The sequence below is a fragment of the Meriones unguiculatus genome, chromosome 2 (genome assembly GCF_030254825.1).
Source record: "Meriones unguiculatus strain TT.TT164.6M chromosome 2, Bangor_MerUng_6.1, whole genome shotgun sequence".
In the NCBI taxonomy this organism is placed as follows: domain Eukaryota; kingdom Metazoa; phylum Chordata; class Mammalia; order Rodentia; family Muridae; genus Meriones; species Meriones unguiculatus.
This window is the reverse complement of record NC_083350.1, coordinates 46458184-46480246: the sequence shown is the minus strand read 5'-3', so window position 1 is coordinate 46480246 and position 22063 is coordinate 46458184. Positions and strand designations below refer to the sequence as shown.

Below are 22063 nucleotides of genomic sequence, written 5' to 3'. Positions count from 1 at the left end.
TTTCCTGTTTTTCCTTCAATTACTTCAGCTGTTTGTTTGAACAATCCTCTGTTTCTTTTATTTCTTTCAGTGATTTAAGCATTTCCTCTCTAAAGGCCATTACCAACAATTACAATTCTTTACAGACATGAAAAGAAAAATTCTCAGCTTCATATGGCATAACAAGAAACCCAGAATTGCTAAAACAATCCTCTATAATAAAATATCTTCAAGAGGTATCTCCATCCCTGATCTTAAACTGTACCATAGAGCAACAGTTATAAAAACTGCATGATACTGGCATAGAAACAGAATGGTGGATCAATGGAACCAAACAGAAGACCCAGAAATAAAACCACACACTTAGGGACACCTGATCTTTGACAAAGACGCCAAAATCATTCAATAGAAAAAAGACAGCATCTTTAACAAATGGTGCTGGTCTAACTGGATGTCTACATGTAGAAAAATGCATAGATCTATACTTATCACCCTGCACAAAACTGAAGTCCAAGTGGATCAAAGACCTCAACATAAAACCAGACACATTAAATCAGTTAGAAGAAAAAGTGGGGAAAACCCTAGAACTCATTGGTACAGGAGACAACTTCCTGAACAGAACACCAACAGCACAGGCTCTAAGAGCAACAACCAATAAATGGGACCTCATGAAACTGAAAAGCTTCTGTAAAGCAAAGACGCTATCATCAAAACAAAATGACTGCCTACACATTGGGAAAGAATCTTCACTAACCCTTTATCTGACAGAGGGCTAATATCCAGTATATATAAAGAACTAAAGAAGTTGAAAAGCAGCAAACCAAGTAATCCAATTAAAAAATGGGGAACAGAGCTAAACAGAGAACTCCCTGTAGAGGAATATCGAATGGCAGAGAAACACTTAAAGAAATGCTCAACATCATTAGCCATTAGGGAAATGCAAATCAAAACAACCCTGAGATTTCACCTTACACCCATCAGAATGGCCAAGATGAAAAACTCAAGCGACAACACATGCTGGAGAGGTTGTGGAGAAAGGGGAACCCTTCTCCACTGCTGGTGGGAATGTAAACTTGTACAACCACTCTGGAAATCAATCTGACACTTTCTCAGACAACTAGGAATAGCTCTTCCTCAAGAAGCGCTATATATTCTAGGCATATATCCAAAAGAGGCTCAAGTACACAATAAGGACATTTGCTCAGCCATGTTTGTTGCAGCTTTATTTGTTATTACAGAAACTGGAAACAGCCCAGATGCCCCTCAACTGAAGAATGGATGCAGAAATTATGGTACATCTACACAATGGAGTATTACTCTGCAATGAAAGGAAATTATGAAATTTGCAGGTAAAGGGTAGGACCTGAAAAGGATCATCCTGAGTGAGCTGTCCCAGAAGCAGAAAGACACACAGGGTATATACTCACTCATATAGACATATAACATAAAATAAACCTATTAAAATCTGTACATCTACAGAAACAAATTAAGAGAGAAGACCCTGACTAAAATGCTCAATTGTCATACCGAAAGGCAAAGAGGATGGACATCAGAAGAAGAAGAAAACAGGAAACAACTTAGAAACCTGCCACAGAGGGCCTCTGAAAGGCTCTGCCCTGCAGACTATCAAAGCAGACTCTGAAACTTATGGCCAACTTTTGAGCAGAGTGCATGGAATCTTATGTAAGAAGTGGGAAAAAGTAAGATCTGGAGAGGACAGGAGCCCCACAAGGAGAGCAACAGAACCAGAAAATTTGAACACAGGGGTCTTCCCAGAGACTCATACTCCAACCAAGTACCAGGAATGGAAATAACCTAAAACTTCTGCTCAGATGTAGCCCATGGCATTTTAGTTAGTGTCCAAGTGGGTGCCATAGTAATGGGAAGAGGGACTGCCTCTGACATAATCTGATTGGCCTGATCTTTGATCACCTCCCCCTGAGCAGGGAGCAGGCTTAACAAGCCACAGAAGATGACGATGCATCCACTCCTGATGTGATCTGATAGACTAAGATCAGAAGGAAGGAGAGGAGGACCTCCCTTATCAGCGGACTTGGGGAGGGGCATGCATGAAGAAGGGGGAGGGAGGGTGAGACTGGGAGGGGAGGAGGGAGGGGGTTATGGGGGGATACAAAGTGAAGAAAGTGTAATTAATAAAATTTAATTTAATTTTAAAAAAAAGGAATTATTGCCACTGGAATATTTCTCAATTGCCACCCATTAACTTTTTAAAATTTCATGTAATCATAGCAAACAAATATGAGAATAGTACCTTTCTATAAATGGTAATATCAAGGATTGCAGTGTCTTCATGAACACTATTCAAGATAACCAAGCCACTTAGTGCTCTATGGTGGGAAATTGATTCATTAAGCCTTCCATGGGCAGATGAGGAATCGCCACTTGATGATCCCAGTGGGAGCCACATAGAGTGGAGATTTCTTATGATCTGATGGTGTTTTGTCCCAAAGGATGAACATCCACAGTGGCTCAACAGAATGAAGAAATCAAGAGTCAGGACATATATACAGAGCTCTCTCCCTACTTATGATCTCCTATACCCATAAAATTGGAACAGACTGTCTCACAGAATTGTTTTGAAGAAGCTGTACATCTTTCCTGTCTGTGTGTCTCTGCTAATGTTTCTCCTTCACTGGCAAGGATGCGCAGTGGCCACTGCAGGCACACAGCCCAGGGGCTCAGGTTACGGTGGTACAGTGGTACAAAGGCAGACTGAGACCTAAGTGCACATGTGTAAACTAGAGTTTTTAGCCAATCTGTGCTCAGCGTCTTTATAAAGCTCTCTCAGACTAGAGGTTGCTGGTACAAGAGTGTCTAATGGGAAGTAAGAGTTCGCTGTGTGTCAGCTCTTTGTTACTCAGGTACTGGCTTCTTCCCATAACTCTTCTTGCACCAAACCTAATGAGTCAGGCTATGCCCTCTGGAGGAGGGTGGAAGATGATCCAGCTCCTCCACTGGGCTTATATTGGCAAGATTATTAGGTGAGGCAAAAGAAATTTTAAAGAGCCCATTTTCGAATCTTTATCCACATCACTCTGTATCACTTTACAAGAAAATAGGCTAACATTTAGACTACCACCACCACTGAAAGTGTCACGGGACTGGTGACTCCGTAATCAATTAGAAGAGCGCCACTGTGGAATGCCTCAGAAGCAGCATCAATGAACAAGGATCCTGCTTCATATGGAAAAGTATGATGGGACAGCAGCAGCAGCTATGCTGGGAATCTAATTGTTAGGCAACATCAGGCTAGCACTCTGTGGACTCCTGTGGCCTTTTCCTCAAGGCTGCAGGTGACTGTTTCAGCTCTCAGCATGAAGTCGGTCTTGGAGGCAGCTGGATGATTACAAGGGATGATTGCAGCACCTCTGTGACTTCTATTAGATAATAGCATCTTTCAAAACCTCTCAGAAGACGGACTAGTAGAACCTCATTAGTCGCCCTAGGTACTCTTGGTTACAGAAGAAACCAGAGCTAAATACTTGGCCTTTCCAGATTTAATAATGGAGGTTCACCAAAAAGATCATTCCAGCTTGACCATAGTAACATAGTGGTGCAAAGCATTTGAATTCAGGAGATATTTGATGGTAAGAATCAAGAAGACTTTTTTCTGCACATTTTATTGACATTATGTCAATCATAAAAAGTAATGTGCTCCCTTGGGACTTTTCCACATATGCCTACTATGTACTTTGATTATATCCATCCTCTCCAGTGCCATCCTTCCACCCAATCTGTCTTTTCTCCTTCCACAACTCTATCTTCCTCTGACTTTTGAGCCTTGTTCTCCCACCTTAATCGCACAAAGAAGAGAAAGCAAGAAATACTTGTATTTAAGAGACTGGCTTATCTCATTTAATACAAAAATTTTCAGTTCTGTTCACTGTTATGAAAATCACATTGTTTCATTCTTTCTTATGGCCATAAACAAATCCTTCTGTTTGATTGCATGCAGAAGATGAGGAAGAAGAAAGTTGAGCTCTAGAGTCAAAATGAACTCTTGTGTTCTAATTTAGCATACTCACTGAGACCCAAAGTCCTGAAGAAAGGACATGAAAGATGTCAGGGCATGAGTACACTCTTTGAAACTTCTCAGCGGAGATGTTAGCAGCTCAAAGCAGTGCCTGAAAGTCAGAAGAGCTTTCTAGGCTGATGATGCAGGAGGTACTTATACATGACCTGTCATTTCCTTAAAATTAGAGCTGTCTACCTTTCTTTATTGATGATTCTATTCTCTCTCTCTCTCTCTCTCTCTCTCTCTCTCTCTCTCTTCTTGATGACAGTGGTTCTCAAACAGGAGCAGTTTTATTCCCTGGGAAATAACTTGTGGTGCTATAATTTGAGAAAGAGAGAAGCTCTTGGCATCTACTGGCCATGGTTGCTGTTAAACAGCCTATAAAGAAGAAGACAATCTCCCTCAACAAAGGATTATCCAGTCAGCATTCACTAGTGATGAAGTCAAGAAATAATGCTCTGTAGAAAATGTAGCTCTGATCTTAACTTTCCTCTTCCCACAAGGACCCTAAAGTCCCAGATGTCTGACACAGCTGCTGTCTCTACCTTGCTGTCTATGCTGTCTACAGTGACTTTCCAGGTATGTGTTTCCCAGGTGAGAGAAAACCCCATAGTGTGATATTCAATCAGCTTCTGGTCACCCAGCTAAACCACGGAAGAGTTCTTGGTTCTACCAGGCACTTGGTCGACACCCCAGAGCCACACATCAGCGTGTTCTGATCACTGTCCCAGTCTAAACTGCGGGCCCCACAATGCCAGGGGCTGGGATTTCCAGTTGACAGAAAACCCCACAGTGCAGGAAATAGTCGGGAACAACCTTAGGTTACCCAGACAATCCCTGGAAAAGACCTAGGGTCGGTGGGTGCCCAAGCGCAGCCTGCATGCCTGACTCACTGCCCCAGACAGAACTATGGGCTCCAGGGCACCAGAGACTGAATTTCTGTGTCAGGTGGAAACCCACAGCAGGTCTGACCTCAGAGCACTCAGACGACACCCCTCCCTCCCAAAAAAAGTTCTCAGGAAAAGTTCCCTGGTTTCTACAAATGCCCAAGTCGCCAATCGCCAGCAAGGCAGAGCCACATGCCTGTGCCTGTGTGTTCTACTTGCCATCCCAGACAGAACTGCAGTCTCCAAAACACCGCAGTCTGGTGTAACTGTCAGGAGGAAACCCCACAGTGGGGAAAACATCAGATCCAATGCTCAGGACACCCAGCTCCAAAAGAGTTTCTGGGTTCATGTAGGCTCTAGGCTCTGGCCTTCTACTGCAGGCATGAGTGCCATGCTCACCTGCCACTGATTACAGCTAGGGCACTGATGCACACAGCTGCAACCTCAGACCTGCAAAAGTCTGCACTCAGATACTGCTCTAAGGTGCAACCAGTTATCCCTAGCTAAACTGACAAAACCGCAGGACTCCCTGGTTCTTCAAAAGGGCTGTGGCCAGCAAATACAGCTTAAGAGCAGCAGAAGCAACTCAGTAAATTCAGAGCAAGAAACCCAATAAATAGCAGGGCAGCTGTCTCTAAAACTTTTTGTGATGAGAGGAGAGCCTTCCTAAACACCGCAGTTATGACACAGGTCCATATGCCTGAGGTGAACAGTGAAAATTCCTGAGAAGCACCACCATTCAGTTGACCATACCTAAAAAGCTGAGGAGGCCTCCCTCAGAACCCTGCCAAGGGGATTCTCCCCACCCCAGGACACCAGCAGGCACCAGAAATTAACAGACTATACCTGAGACAGTCAGATGGGTAAAGAACAGCTTAAAAGCACAACCAACAAAAGGCAAAGCAATATGGCATCCCCAGAACCCAGTTATAAAGAGGCAAGTAGCCCTGGACACCCTAACATAAGTGAAATTCAAGAACGTGACCTTACATCTATGCTTATGTAGAGGTTAATGGAGGAAACAAATAAAATGCATAAAGAATTAGAGGAAGATAAAGTCAAACAGATTATGGCCATCTGTAAAGAAATACAGGAAGATGCAGCCAAACAGTTTGTTGCTTTCAGAGCAGAAATAATTAAATCACTGAAAGAAATAAAAGAAACAGAGGAATGTTCAAACAAACAGGTGAAGGAATTGAAGGAAAATACAGTCAGACAGGTGAAGGAAATCAACAAAATGGTGCAAGATATGAAGATAGAATTGGAAAAATTAAAGAAAACACAAACAGAAAAAATCATGGAGAGGGAGAACTTAGGAAAGAAAACAGGAACTACAGAGGTAAGCGTAACTAATAGACTACAAGAGATGGAAGAAAGAATCTCAGATGTGGAAGATACAATGGAAGAAGTCGATGTATCCATCAAAGAAAATAATAAATCTAAAAAATTCCAGACACAAATCATCCAAGAAACCCAAGGCAACATGAAAAGACAAAACTTAAGAATAATAGGAATAGAGAAAAAAGAAGATTCCCTCCTCCAAAACCCAGAAAATATTTTCAACAAAATCAAAGAAGAAAATTTCTCCAACTTAAAGGAGAGGCCTATAAGAATACTAAAGACCAACAAAACACCTAATAAATCAAAACAGAAAATAAAATCCTCCTGGCACAAAATAATCAAAACAGTAAGTATACAGTACAAAGAAAAATACTAAAAGCTGCATGGGGAAAGGGCAAGTAACATATAATGGCACCCCTTCAGAATCACACCTGACTTCTCAATAGAGACTATGAAAGCCAAAAAGGCCTGAATGGATATCATGAAGACCCTAAGAGAGCACAGATGTCAGCCCAAGCAACTATACCCAGCAAAACTCTCAATCCTAATAGACAGAGAAAACAAGATATTCAAAGACAAAACAAATTTCAACAATACCGAAACACAAATCCAGCATTGCAGAAGACACTAGAAGGAAAAATATAATCCAAGAAAACTAACGACGTTCAAGAAAACACAGGAAATAATTAACCTCATTACAGCAGAACAAAAAGTAGCCTAGCCACAAACACACTACTACAGCCAACATCAAAATCAAAGGATCTAACAGCCACTGGTCATTAATCTCTCTCAACATCAATGGACTCAATTCTCCAATAAAAAGACACAGACTAACAGAATGGAAGTGTAAACAAGACTGAAAAATCTGTTGCATTCAAGAAACACACCTACATTACAAAGATAGATATTACCTGAGATTAAAAGGCTTGAAGATGGTTTTCCAAGCAAATGGACACAAGAAGCAAGCAGGAGTAGCCATTCTAATATCTAATAAAATAGATTTTCAACGAAAATTAATAAAAAGAGATGGGGAAGGACCTTTCATACTCATCAAAGGAATATTCCATCAGGAAGACATCACCATCCTGAACATCTACACCCCAAATACCAGGGCACACACGTTTGCAAAAGAAACATTAATAACACTTAAACCACACATAGATTCCCATACCTTAATAGTGGGAGATTTCAACACCCTACTCTCAACAAAGGACAGGTCAACAAAACAGAAATTAAACAAAGAAACAATATATCTAACAGAGGTCATGAATCAAATGGACCTAACAGACATTACAGAAACTTACACTCAAACACAAAAGAATTTACCTTCTTCTCAACATCTCATGGAACCTTCTTCAAAAGAAACCATATAGTTGGTGATAAAGCAAGCCTCAACAGATTCAAGAAGATTGAAATAATCCCTTGTATCCTATCTGATCAGCATGGACTAAAGCTGGACATCAACAACAACAGAAATAGCAAAAAGCCTACACACACATGGAAACTGAAGAACTCGCTACTCATTGACAACTGTGTCAGGGAAGAAATAAAGAAAGAAATTAAAGTCTTCCTAGAATTCAATGGAAATGAAGGCACAACATACCCAAATTTATGGGACACAATGAAAGCAGTGCTAAGAGGAAAGTTCATAGCACTAAGTACCTTCAAGAAGAAACTCAAAACATCTCATTCAAGAAACTTAATGGCTCACCTGAAAACCCTAGGAAAAAAAAAAGAAGAAGAAGCAGACACACCAAAGAGCAGTAGATGGCTGGAAATAATCAAACTCAGAGCTGAAATCAATAAATTAGAAACCAAGAAAACAATTCAAAGAATCAATGAAACCAAGAGCTATTTCTTTGAAAAAAATCAACAAGATAGACAAACCTCTAGCCAACCAAACTAAAAGGCAAAGAGACACTGTCCAAATCAACAAAATCAGAAATGAAAAGGGGGACATAACTACAGACACTGAGTAAATCCTAACAATCATTAGGTCTTACTTCAAAAGCCTATAAGCCACAAAATTTGAAAATCTAAATGAAATGGACAATTTTCTTGACTGATTCCACTTGCCTAAGCTGTATCAAGACCAGGCAAATCAATTAAATAGTCCTATATCCCCTAAGGAAATAAAAGCAGTCATCAAAAGTCTCCCATGTAAAAAATGTCCAGGACCAAATGGCTTCAGTGCAGAATTCTACCATCTTTCAAAGAAGAGCTAACACCAATACTCTTCAAACTATTCCACAAAATAAAAACAGAAGGAACACTGCCAAACTCATTCTGTGAAGCCACAGTCACCTTAGTACCTAAACTTCACAAAGATCCAACAAAGAATGAGAATTTCAGGTCAATCTCCCTTATGAACATTGATGTAAAAATACTCAACAAAATACTTGCAAACTGAATATATGGACACATCAAAGATATCATCCACTATGACCAAGTAGGCTTCATCCCAGGCATGCAGGGGTAATTAGATATATGAAATCCATCAATGTAATCCATCATATAAAAAAACTAAAGGAAAAAACCACATGATCATCTCCTTAGATGCTGAAAAAGTATTTGACAAAATCCAACATCCATTCATGTTTAAAGTCTTGGAGAGATCAGGGATACAAGGCACATGCCTAAACATAGTAAAGGCAATATACAGCAAGCCTATAGCCAACATCAAACTAAATGGAGAGAAACTTAAATCAATCCCACTGAAATCAGAGACAAGGCAAGGCTGCCCACTCTCTCCATATCTCTTCAACCTAGTTCTTGAAGTCCTTGCTAGAGCAACAAGACAATTAAAGGATATCAAGGGGATACAAGTTGGAAAGAAAGAAGTAAAAGTAACACTGTTTGCAGATGATATGATAGTATACATGAGTGACCCCAAAAATTCTAGCAGGAAACTTCTACAGCTTCAGGAAAGTGGCTGGATAGAAAATTAATTCAAAAAAATGAGTAGCCCTCCGGTATACAAAAGACAAAAGAGCCGAGAAAGAAAATAGGGAAACAACACCCTTCAGAATAGCCACAAAGGACAGAAATACCTTGGTGTGACCTTAATCAAGCAAGTCAAAGACTTGTATGAAAAAGTTTCCAGTCTCTGAAGAAAGAATGAAAAGAAGATATCAGAAAACGGAAAGATCTCCCATGCTCATAGCTTGGCAGGATAAACATAATAAAAATAGCCATCTTATCAAAAGCAATCTACAGATTCAATGCAATGCCCATCAAACTACCAACACAATTATTTCCAGACTTGGAAAGAAAAATCCTCAACTTCATATGGAATAATAAGAAACCCAGAATAGCTAAAACAATCCTCTACAATAAAAGATCTTCTGGAGGGGAAGGAGAGAAACAATCCTTTGATCTCGTGGCACTCCCCTCCCCCAGACCTCCTTCTTCCTTGGCACAGCGGCACAGCAGACTTGTCTTTCTCAGCTCAGACCTAACTGCCTGGGGTATACAGCTGCTGAGGCAGAGCTCCAAGCCGTTAGCGGCATGCAAAGGCCAGCAGTACGTGTCCCGGAGTCCCAGATTCTCGTGGCAGCTGCACCATCCTCCCAGGGCCCGAGTCTGCTAGATGCCATACTAGCTCTGCAGGATCACCATCACTGATGGTACGGCCCGCCCAATCCCACAGTGATAGAGAATACGCTATATACTCACAAAAAGCAGGCAGAAATGTCATACAACCAAGACACACCAGGCGCTGGGCCTCCCAAGCTTGGAGAGCACAGTGAAGAGACCCCAGGACTTCCCAGAAAGCATCGGGACTAGCGACCCAGTCTCCAGTGACAGCGGGACTTGGCGGCGGAGCAACACTGAGCTGGCTGGGCACAACCAGCTCTCCAGTTTAAGACTAATCAGGGCCAAAGCAGAGAACAGAGACCCTGGTTACCTCATCCCACCCTGAAATCTCCAGCTGCAGCAAGACCTCAGAACCTGGCAGTGACAGCAGCACAGAACTGGCAGAACACATCAAAGAAGCAGGGCCAAACCAGAGAGCAGAGAGCCCAGATACCCCAATCTCTGCCAAGTGACCTGCCTGTAAGTGAGTGCACCCTTGAGAATCTGCAGTTCCCCAGATCCTGGGTCCTTCTAAAAGAGAAGCCAGGCATCGAACCCCCTCCCACCCACATAACTACTTTGGGGAAATATAGGGGCACTAGGGACATTGAAGTTCCTGCTCTGTGGGTCTAATTGAGGAGTTAAGGCAGTTAATGCCAGAAATTGTGCTGCGATCATCACTAGCGCCTGCGACATATACAGTGCAGAGCCCCTCCCACACACTAAAGGGTTCAACATTAGCCATCACTCTGTCCCTTGAGACACACGTCCACACACACTTACACACACACACACACACACACACACACACGTCCGCGCTTGCATTTGCCCCATTTGCGCCTGCGTACTTTCCTCCCACAGGTACAGCTAGTCCTCAGCACATGCTGAGAGTTCTCAGCTTCCTGAAGAACTCTCCAGACGCCAGAGAGAGACAGTACCAGTCTGATCTGCAGAATCCAAAAACAAACAGGGAAGGTATCAGATAAGCCAATGGCCAGGGGTAGGCAAAAGAACACTTCCAACATAAATCAGGACATCATGACTTCATCAGCAAACCCCAAAATCGATGGATACTCCAATTCAGCAGAAGCACAGGAAAATTATTTTAAAGCCATGCTTGCCCAATTATTTGAGGCTCATAAGGAGGAAATGAACAAATCTTTCAAAGAGTTGGCCAGTCAATTGGAGGTAAAGAAAGAAGAAATAGACGAAATCCTTAAAGAAACACAGGCAAACATAGACAAACAAATAGATACACAAGTAGAGGAAAAATTAGTGGCATATAAAAAGGAAATGAACAAAGAAATAGAGGCCATCGTAGAGAGACAGGAATCCAAATTCAAACACATGAAAGAAATGGTGCAAGGCATGAAAACACAGAATTAGAATGAATAAAGTAAACACAAAATGAGAAAACCCTTGAGCTGGAGAACTTGGAGAAAAGATCAGGAACCACAAAAGTAAGCATCACCAACAGAATACAAGAGATGGAAGAGAAAATCTCTGGAGCTGAAGACACACTTGCAGAAATTGATACTTCTGTCAAAGAAGAAGTAAAATCAGAAAAATTCCAATCACAAAATACCCAAGAAATCAAGGATGCTATGAAAAGACAAAATCTAACAATAATAGGAATTCATGAAAAAGAAGACTCCAGACTCCAAGGTCCAGAAAATATTTTCAAGAAAATCATAGAAGAAAATTTTCCCAACTTAAAGAAAGAGATGTCCATAAGTATACAAGAGGCCTACAGAACTCCAAATAGACTAGACCAGAAAAGAAACACATCATGTCACATCATAGTCAAAACACTAAATCTACAGAACAAAGAAAAGATATTAAAAGCAGCAAGGGAAAAAGGCCAAGTAACATATGAAGGTAGACCTATCAGAATCACACCAGACTTCTCATCAGAAACTATGAAAGCCAGAAGGGCCTGGGCAAGTATCATGGAGACTCTAAGAGATCACAAATGTCAGCCCAGACTACTATACCCTGAAAAGCTTTCAATCAACATAGGTGGAGAAAAAAAAATATTCCATGACAAAACTAAATTTACGCAATATCTACACAGCAAACCAACCCTACAGAAGATACTAGAAGGAAAACTCCAATCCAACGAAAACAAATTCACCCAAGAAAACAGGGCATACAGATAATATCCCAACAAAAATGAAAAGAAAACAAGCAATGAAACAGGGTTAGATCACCGACTCCATTACAAAAGAAACTAACATGCATTGGTCACTATTATCTATCAATATCAATGGACTCAACTCACCAATAAAAAGACACAGGCCAACAGAATGGTTATGGAAACAGGATCCAACATTCTGTTGAATCCAAGAAACACCTATGCAACAAAGATAAACACGACCTCAGAGTAAAGGGCTGGAAAACTGTTTTTCAAGCAAATGGTTCCAGAAAACAAGCTGGAGTAGCCATCCTAATATCTAATAAAATAGACTTTCAACCCAAGTTAATCAAAAAAGATAAGGAGGGCCACTATATTCTCATCAAAAGAAAAATCCACCAAGAGGACATCACAATCTTGAATATCTATGCCCCAAATACAAGAGCACCGACATTCGTAAATAAAACATTATTAAAGCTTAAATCATACATTGATCCTAATACCTTAATAGTGGGAGACTTCAACACTCCACTCTCACCAAGGGACAGATCAACTAGACAGACACCAAATAGGGAACTAAAAGCACTCACAGAATCCCTAAATCAAATGGACCTAATAGACGTCTACAGATCGTTTCACCCAAACTCAAAAGAGTACACCTTCTTTTCAGCACCGCATGGAACCTTTTCCAAAATAGACCATATAGTGGGTCACAAAGCAAGCCTCAACAGATACAAAAGGATTGAAATAATCCCTTGTATACTATCTGACCACCATGGACTAAAGCTAGACATCAACAACAACAGAAACAACAAAAAGCCGACACACACATGGAAACTGAACAACTTACTACTCAATGACAGCTGGGTTAAGGAAGAAATAAAGAAAGAAATTAAAGACTTCCTAGAATTCAATGAAAAGGAAGGCACAACATACCCAAATTTATGGGACACACTGAAAGCAGTGCTCAGAGGAAAATTTATAGCACTAAGGGCCTGCAAGAAGAAATTTGTAACATCACATACAAACAACTTAATGGCCCAACTGAAAACCCTAGAAAAAAAAGAAGCAGATACACCCAAGAGGAGCAGACGGCTGGAAATAATCAAACTAAGGGCTGAAATCAATCAATTAGAAACAAATAAAACTATCCAAAGAATCAATGAAACAAAAAGCTGGTTCTTTGAGAAAATCAAAAAGATAGACAAACCCTTAGCCAAACTAACTAAAAAGCAGAGAGAAACTATCCAGATCAGCAAAATCAGAAATGAAAATGGGGACATAACCACAGACACTGAGGAAATCCAAACAATTATTAGGTCATACTACAAAAGCCTATATGCCACAAAATTTGAAAATCTAAATGAAATGGATAATTTTCTTGAAAGATTCCATCTAACAAAACTAAGATCAGGTAGAAAGACTGAATAGCCCTATATCTCCCAAGGAAATCGAAGCAGTCATTAACAGTCTCCCCTCCAAAAAAAGCTCTGGACCAGATGGCTTCAGCGCAGAATTCTCAAGACCTTCAAAGAAGTGCTAACTCCAATTCTCCTCAAGCTATTCCACAAAATAGAAACAGAAGGAACACTACCAAACTCATTCTATGAAGCCACAGTCACCTTGATACCTAAACCACACAAAGACCCAACAAAAAAAGAGAAATTCAGGTCTATCTCTCTTATGAACATTGACTCAAAAATACTCAATAAAATACTTGCAAACCGAATCCAAGAACATATCAAAGATATCATCCACCGTGACCAAGTAGGCTTCATCCCAGGCATGCAAGGGTGGTTCAACATACGGAAATCCATCAATGTAATCCACCACATAAACAAACTGAAGGAGAAAAACCACATGATCATCTCCGTAGATGCCGAAAAAACATTTGACAAAGTCCAACACCCATTCATGTTTAAAGTCTTGGAGAGATCAGGGATACAAGGCACATACCTAAAGATAGTAAAGGCAATATACAGCAAGCCTATAGCTAACATCAAACTCAATGGAGAGAAACTTAAATCAATCCCACTGAAATCAGGGACAAGACAAGGCTGTCCATTGTCTCCATATCTCTTCAACATAGTACTTGAAGTCCTAGCCAGAGCAATAAGACAACTAAAGGAAATCAAGGGGATACAAATCGGAAAGGAAGAGGTCAAAGTGTCACTATTTGCAGATGATATGATTGTATACATGAGCGACCCCATAAATTCAACCAGAGAACTCCTTCAGCTGATAAACACCTTCAGCAAAATGGCAGGATACAAAATCAACTCAAAAAATCAGAAGCCCTCCTGTATACCAAAGACAAAAAGGCTGAGAAAGAAATTAGGGAAACAACACCCTTCACAATAGCCACTAATAACATAAAGTACCTTGGTGTGACTCTAACCAAGCAAGTGAAAGACCTGTTTGAGAAAAACTTCAAGTCTCTGAAGAAGAAATGGAAGAAGATATCAGAAGATGGAAAGATCACCCGTGCTCATGGATTGGTAGGATTAACTTTGTGAAAATGGCCATACTGCCAAAAGCAATCTACAGATTCAATGCAATTCCCATCAAAATACCAACTCAATTCTTTACAGACCTTGAAAAAACGATTCTCAGCTTCATATGGAGAAAGAAAAAACCCAGAATCTCCAAAACAATCCTGCGCAACAACAGATCATCTGGAGGTATCACCATCCCTGATCTCAAGCTGTACTACAGGGCAACAGTAATAAAAACTGCATGGTATTGGCATAGAAACAGAAAGGAGGATCAATGGAACCGCATAGAAGACCCAGAAATAAACCCACACACCTATGAATACTCGATATTTGACAAAAAAGCCAAATCCATTCAATGGAAAAAAGACAGCATCTTCAACAAATGGTGCTGGACCAACTGGATATCTACATGCAGTAAAATGAAAATAGATCCATACTTATCACCCTGCACAAAACTAAAGTCAAAGTGGATCAAGGACCTCAATATAAAACCAGATACTCTAAATCAATTGGAAAAAAAAGTGGGGAAGAGCCTAGAACTCATTGGCTCAGGAGACAACTTCCTGAACAGAACACCAACAGCACAGGTTCTAAGAGCAACAATCAATAAATGGGACCTCATGAAACTGAAAAGCTTCTGTAAAGCAAAGGACACCGTCATCAAAACAAAACGACTGCCTACAGATTGGGAAAGAATCTTCACTAACCCTTTATCTGACAGAGGACTAATATCCAGTATATACAAAGAACTAAAGAAGCTGAAAAGCAGCAAACCAAGGAATCCAATTAAAAAATGGGGAACAGAGCTAAACAGAGAATTCTCGACAGAGGAATATCGAATGGCAGAGAAACACTTAAAAAAATGCTCATCCTCATTAGCCATCAGGGAAATGCAAATCAAAACGACCCTGAGATATCACCTTACACCCATCAGAATGGCCAAGATGAAAAACTCAAGCGACAACACATGTTGGAGAGGTTGTGGAGAAAGGGGATTCCTCCTGCACTGCTGGTGGGAATGTAAACTGGTACAACCACTCTGGAAAGCTATCTGGCACTTTCTAAGAGAATTAGGAATAGTGTTTCCTCAAGACCCAGCTATACCACTGCTAGGTATATACCCAAAGTTTTCTCAAGTACACAAAAGGGATACTTGCTCAACCATGTTTATAGCAGCTTTATTTGTAATAGCCAGAACCTGGAAACAACCCAGATGTCCATCAACAGAAGAATGGGTACAGAAATTGTGGTATTTCTGCACAATGGAATACTACTCAGCAATCAAAAAGGAGGAAATCATGAAATTTGCAGGCAAGTGGTGGGATCTAGAAAAGATCATTCTGAGTGAAATATCCCAGAAGGAGAAAGACAAACACGGTATATACTCACTTATATAGACCTATAAGATATGATAAACATAATGAAATCTATACACCTAAAGAAGATAATCAAGAGAGCAGAAATGGGGTAAGATAATCAATCCTCATTTAGAAAGACAGATGGGATATGCATTGAATGTATGACAGGAGTCTACTGAGCGCATCTAAAAGACTTTAACTAGCAGTGTTTTCAAAGCAAAGACTCATGACCAAACCTTTGGCAGAGTACAGGGAATCATAAGAAAGAAGGGGAGTTAGTCTGATACAGAAAGGATTGGAGCTCCACAAGGACCAAATATATCTGGGCACAGGGTCTTTTCTGAGACTGACATTCAACCAAGGACCATGTATGGATATAACCTAGAACCTCCACTCAGATGTAGCCTGTGGTAGCTCAGTAACCAATTGGTTTCCCAAAGTGAGGGGAACAAGGACTATTTCTAACAGGAACTCAATGACTGACTCTTTGGCCTCCCCACCCCCCAAGGGAGGAGCAGTCCTGTTAGGCCACAGAGGAGGGCTTTGCAGCAAGTCCTGAAGATACCTGATAAAACAGGATCAGATGAATGGGGAGGAGGTCCCCCCCATCAGTGGACTTGGAAAGGGGCACGGTGCAGATGAGGGAGGGAGGGAGTGACTGGGAGGGAATGAGGGATCGGGACACGGCTGGGATACAGAGTTAATAAAACGTAACTGATAAGAAAAAATAAAATTCAAAAAAAAAAATCTTCTGGAGGTATCTCCATCCCTGATCTCATCCCTGTACTATAGAGCAACAGTTATAAAAACTGCCTGGTACTGGCATAGAAAACAACTGGTGGATCAATGGAATCAAATAGAAGACCCTGAAATAAATCCACACACTTATGGACACCTGATTTTTGACAAAGATGCCATGACAATTTAACAGAAAAAAAATACAGCATCTTCAACAAATGGTGCTGGTCTAACTGGATATCAACATGTGGAGAAATGCAAATAAATCCATACATATCACCCTGAACAAAACTAAAGTACAAGTGGATCAAAGACTTTAACAGAAAACCACACACACTAAACCTGTTAGAAGAAAAAGTGGGGAAAAGCCTTGAACTCACTGGCACAGGAGACAACTTCCTGAACAGAACACCAACAGCACAGGCTCTAAGAACAACAATCAATAAATGGGACCTCATGAAACTGAAAAGCTTCTGTAAAGCAAAGACACCATCATCAAAACAAAACGACTGCCTACAGATTGGGAAAGGATCTTCACCAATCCTATATCTGACAGAGGATTAATATCCAGAATATTTAAAGAACTCAAGAAGTTAAACAGCAATAAATTAATTAATCCAATTAAAAAAATGGGGTAGAGAGCTAAACAGAGAATTCTCAACAGAAGAATATTAAAAAGCAGACAGACACTTAAAGAAATGCTCAATGTCATCAGTCATCAGGGAAATGCAAATCAAAATGAACCTGAGATTTCACCTCACACCCATCAGAATTGCTAAGATCAAAAACTCAAGTGACAACACATGCTAGAGTGGATGTAGAGAAAGGGGAACCCTCCTCCACTGTTGGTGGGAATGTAAACTTATACAATCACTTTGGATATTAATCTTCCCCTTTCTCAAACAATTAGGAATAGCACTTCCTCAAGATCCAGCTATACTGGATATATATCCAGCTATATCCAGCTATATCCACCTAAATCTTAGGCATATATCCAAAAGATGTTTAGCTATACAACAAGGACATTTGCTCAACCATGTTTGTATCAGCTTTATTTGTAATAGCCAGAAGCTGGAATCAACCCAGATGCCCCTCAGTTGAGGAATGGATACAGAAATTGTAGTACATCTACACAATGGAGTATTACTCAGCAATAAAAATTAAAAAAAAAGGAAATCATCATGAAATTTACAAACAAATGTTAGAAACTGGAAAAAATCATCCTGAGTGAGGTAACCCAGTAGCAGAAAGACACACAGGGTGTATACTTACTCATAATTGGATATTAGACATATAATATAGGGAGAAAACAGGGAACAGGACAGGAGCCTACCACAGAGGGCCTCTGAAAGGCTCTACCCTGCAGATGCTGAGACTTATAGCCAAATTTGGGGCAGAATGCAGGGAATCTTATGAAAGAAGGGGAGACAGTAAGACCTGGAGAGGACAGGAGCTCCACAAGGAGAGCAACAGAAACAAAAAATCTGGGTACAGGGGTCTTTTCTGAGACTGATATTCCAACCAAGGACCATTCATGGAGATAACCTAGAACCCCAATACAGATGTAGCCCATAGCAGTTCAGTGTCCAAGTGGGTTCCATAGTAATGGGAACAGGGACTGTCTCTGACATGAACTCAGGGGCCTGCTCTTTGATCACCTCCCCCTGAGGGGGAAACAGCCTTACCAGGCCACAGAAGAAGACAATGCAAGCCACTCCTGATGAGGCCTGATAGACTAGGATCAGAAGGAAGGAGAGGAAGACCTCCCTTATTAATGGACTTGGTGAGGGGCATGGGTGGAGAGGAGGAAGGGAGGGTGGGGTTGGGAGAGGAGGAGGGAGGGAGCCACAGAGGGGGTATAAAGTAAATAAACTATAATTAATAAAAGTATAAAATACAAAAAATGCACAAATTACTGAAACCTGTGCATCTATAGCAGGAATTTAGAGATGACTGGGCTTCATGGCTGTGTTCCTATGGCTGATTTCACCAGCCATGTATCCTGTTACTAATACTTAGTTACTCTCTGACAGCCATTTCATGCTTTTTAACCATTTTTAGCACTAACTTACTTTGCCTAGAAAAGCCATATGCTGCTTCTCATGAAGCTTTATTAAACATGTTAACTTCAGAGATATACTTCCAGGATAAACTGAATAAACCCAAATTCTATTTTTCAGTATGAATCTGATATAGACCAAACATAATTCTTAAGAACTTATTTAAAAGCTCAGCTATTAAAAAAAAAAAAAGACAAAAAACAAACAAAAAAAAAACACCTCAGCTATACAGCTAGATTCAGAGGTTCTGATTCAGGGACATGGTGACCAGCAGACCATTAGAAATTAATTGAAAGTGCTAACCCAGTTCAATATTGATTTATTTTTTATTTTAAAAAATTAAATAAGACAAGAGGTTTTAGGTTAGCCTCTACCCAGAAAAAAAAATTAGTCTAAAATTACAATTGAAATTTCTCAAATGGAATTACTATAAAATTCATCAAAACATACATTAGGTTTCTAAACTACGCTTATGAAATTTAAATACCCTAGCTACTCTTAGTTTGTGATAACCTACATTCCAGCACCAGCAGGTAGCAAGGCTTCTAATCAACTTCAGCTCGTAGTGAATTTGTATTTGTACTCTCCTTCCTTCTGATCCTAGTCTATCAGGCCTCATCAGGAGTGGCTGCATTGTCTTCTTCTGTGGCCTGGTAAGGCTGTATTACAAATTTGTATTTGTAATACATTCCTCATTCAAAGCCACTAAGACCATTAATCTTCAATGTAACTTGACTGGATTTAAAATCAAATAGAAGACAAATCTTTGGATCTACATCTTTCAGGGAATTTCCAGAAAAGTTTAACTAAGAGAGAAGACCCACCCTGAATGGGAAGGAAACTGTCTACAGAGCTTGGGTCCTGTGCAGAATCAAAAGGGAGTACAGAGAAAAGCAGAGAACTAACATGTACATCCCTCTGTGGATGCAGTGTGTCCAGCATCCTGTGTCCCTGCCAAGAGGACACCCCACCACAACAGACTATGTTCTTCTCAAACTGTGAGCCAAAATAAGCCCTTACTCCCTCAAGTGCTTTTGTCAGGTATTTTGACACAGCAAAATGACAATAACTAATATAGACATCTGCAATCCTGCCCTATTTAACAGTTCTGTCAGGAGCAGCATGTGTGACAGTGTGTACCAGACACCTGTTTCTGTAATTATGCTCTGTGGTGTTTGAATGATGGCAAAATCACCTCAGGATACATTTTTCAGAATGGATCCCTATTGTTAAGCAACATACAGCTGTATTTAAGTAAGCTTTGGGGTGGGGCGGGTATGAAAATGTTTAAAAGGGAAAAGTTACTTTTGCCAGACCATGACTGCTATATTTTATCAGGTTTTTTTTTTTTTTTTTTTGGCATTATTTTTCTGTTGACGGTATACAGGACAGGAAACTCAGCATAGGTGGTCCAGGCCAGTCAGCAGAAAGACAGAACATTTAGCACCATGTTAACTGAACTACATGGTGGGATTCCAAAGGCACTCCCATGTCCTCTAAACTTGTCATAAGTTCAAAGAAAGGCAGGCAAAAAGAAAAATGAAAAAAAAAATCTCTGTAAGTCAAAATGTCAGCAGCAGAGAAGTAAAATGACAAGTCAGAATCCTTGTCCTTGCAAAATCCACCACAGTTTACCCCTCAAGCCTCTTTTTTTCTTTTTTTTAATATTTTTACAGGTTATTCATTTCATATCCCAATTGTAGCCCCCTCCCTCAACTTTCCCAGTCCCACCCTTTCTCCGTCTTCCCCCCATTCCCTTCCTCTAGTCCACTGAAAGGAGGAGTCATCCTCCCCAGCCATCTGACCCCAGCTTGTCAAGTCTCATCAGGACGGCCTGGATCTTCTTCCTCTGTGGCCTGGCAAGGCTGCATTGCCAGGGGAAAGTGATCAAAGAGCAGGCAACCGAGTGTTCTCACCCCTCTAATCCTCAATGTGCTACAGATACACTAGCCTCCCTCTGCTTCCACAAGAACAGTGTTCCTCATCTACACATCTTTACCTTCTTTTGCTCCATGCAGATTGCTTGCTGTTCACTCCTGTAGCTTTCCTCTCAGGAACCTTCCTAGCTATCTCATGCTAACCTAACTCTTAGCTATAACTAAACTGTTAGGTCTGGGGAGAAAGTGCAATATTGAGTAAGAGTTAACCATCTCAGTATGTTTGAAGAGGTCTTTCTACCAGGATTTAAGTCTCAGGCAAACAGGGTTATCTTTACATTATCACCTCACTCCTAGAAGCTAGCACCATGCCTGGAACTTGGCACTCAGTGTACACTGAATGAAGTAATAAAGATTAGCTTTTGAGTTGTGCATTCAGCTCAGTGATCAATTCCTTTCTCACATGGAAAAGCAAACTTTGAGTTAGTCTTAACCATATCTTTACTGTAATCTTCTGTTTCTCTTCTAAGTACCTATAGTTGAACAGAGCTTGCATTCAAAGTGGCTTCATTGATGGTTAGGAAAAAGAGACACTCAGATATTTCCCATGGGGCATAATTAGCTAATGTGCATATAAGTCCTAAGCTTTGGGGGAATTAACAAACAAAAGCCTTCTTGGGTGAGGACAATGATTAATTTATGGAAATTAAAGATGAAGAATGTCAGTTAATCTAAAGTCAGAGAGGGGAGAATTGTGTGCTGCTGAGAGTCTAGTCATCCGTTTGTGGCATGTTTAAATGTTCCAACCATTTATTTATAATTAGGCACAGTGGGGAGCTAAAGTGAATTTTCCTCTACAGCGCTTTGCTGGCATTTCTGTAAAAGATGGGCACAGCCTATTGCAGAAGCTTAGCTATCTTGCCTGCCACATGATTAACTCTAGATGAGGGAAGGATGCCCACATTCCATCAGGGGCCAGTTAGTACCTGAGTGCAGATGCCTGAAGCAGGACTCTGCAGCCAAATGGAGAACACACTGGACTGCCGTGAAAAAGAACACACAAGGACCCAAGGCAGCTATAAAGGGTTTTTCTTTATTAATGATTCACTTTTTAAATCGCAGTATATCTGAATTCATATGTTGTACACATATTATGTGTATGTGTATATGTGCCTACGTTTGTGTGTGTGTGTGTGCATGTATTTGGGAGTGTACATGCATAAAAGGCTGCAAGCCACTAATCCCTCTTCAAAAACCTACCTTTGTTTGAAAGTGGAGCCAACCACATTGAGAAATGTGCGCTGCAGACCTGTATGTATCGGGGGGGGGGGAGGTGTGTCACCACCAGGCATCTGCTTGGCTCCAAGTTCAAAGACCATTGCTTTACTTCTCCACCGCCAGCAACTTGTCAATCTTACCTCTCTCCCTAGAAACACAGTTGATAACTTCTGCTTAGTTTATGATCTAGATGGAAAGCACTCATTCTACGAGTATGTCCAAACAGAAGGACTTTGATGGAGAAAACTTGCCCATGAATTCCTTCCCTTTCTTTTGCAGCCTCTCTTGAGCAGAAGAAAAACAG

The 22063-nt window shown here is 40.6% G+C and overlaps 1 long non-coding RNA gene across 1 annotated transcript in view; it reads right to left on the bottom strand.

The window, feature by feature from the left end:
• The window catches only part of LOC132652129 (uncharacterized), a 199241-nt gene that overhangs the window by 12473 nt on the left and 164705 nt on the right, over nucleotides 1-22063 (bottom strand). The window lies entirely within an intron of this gene.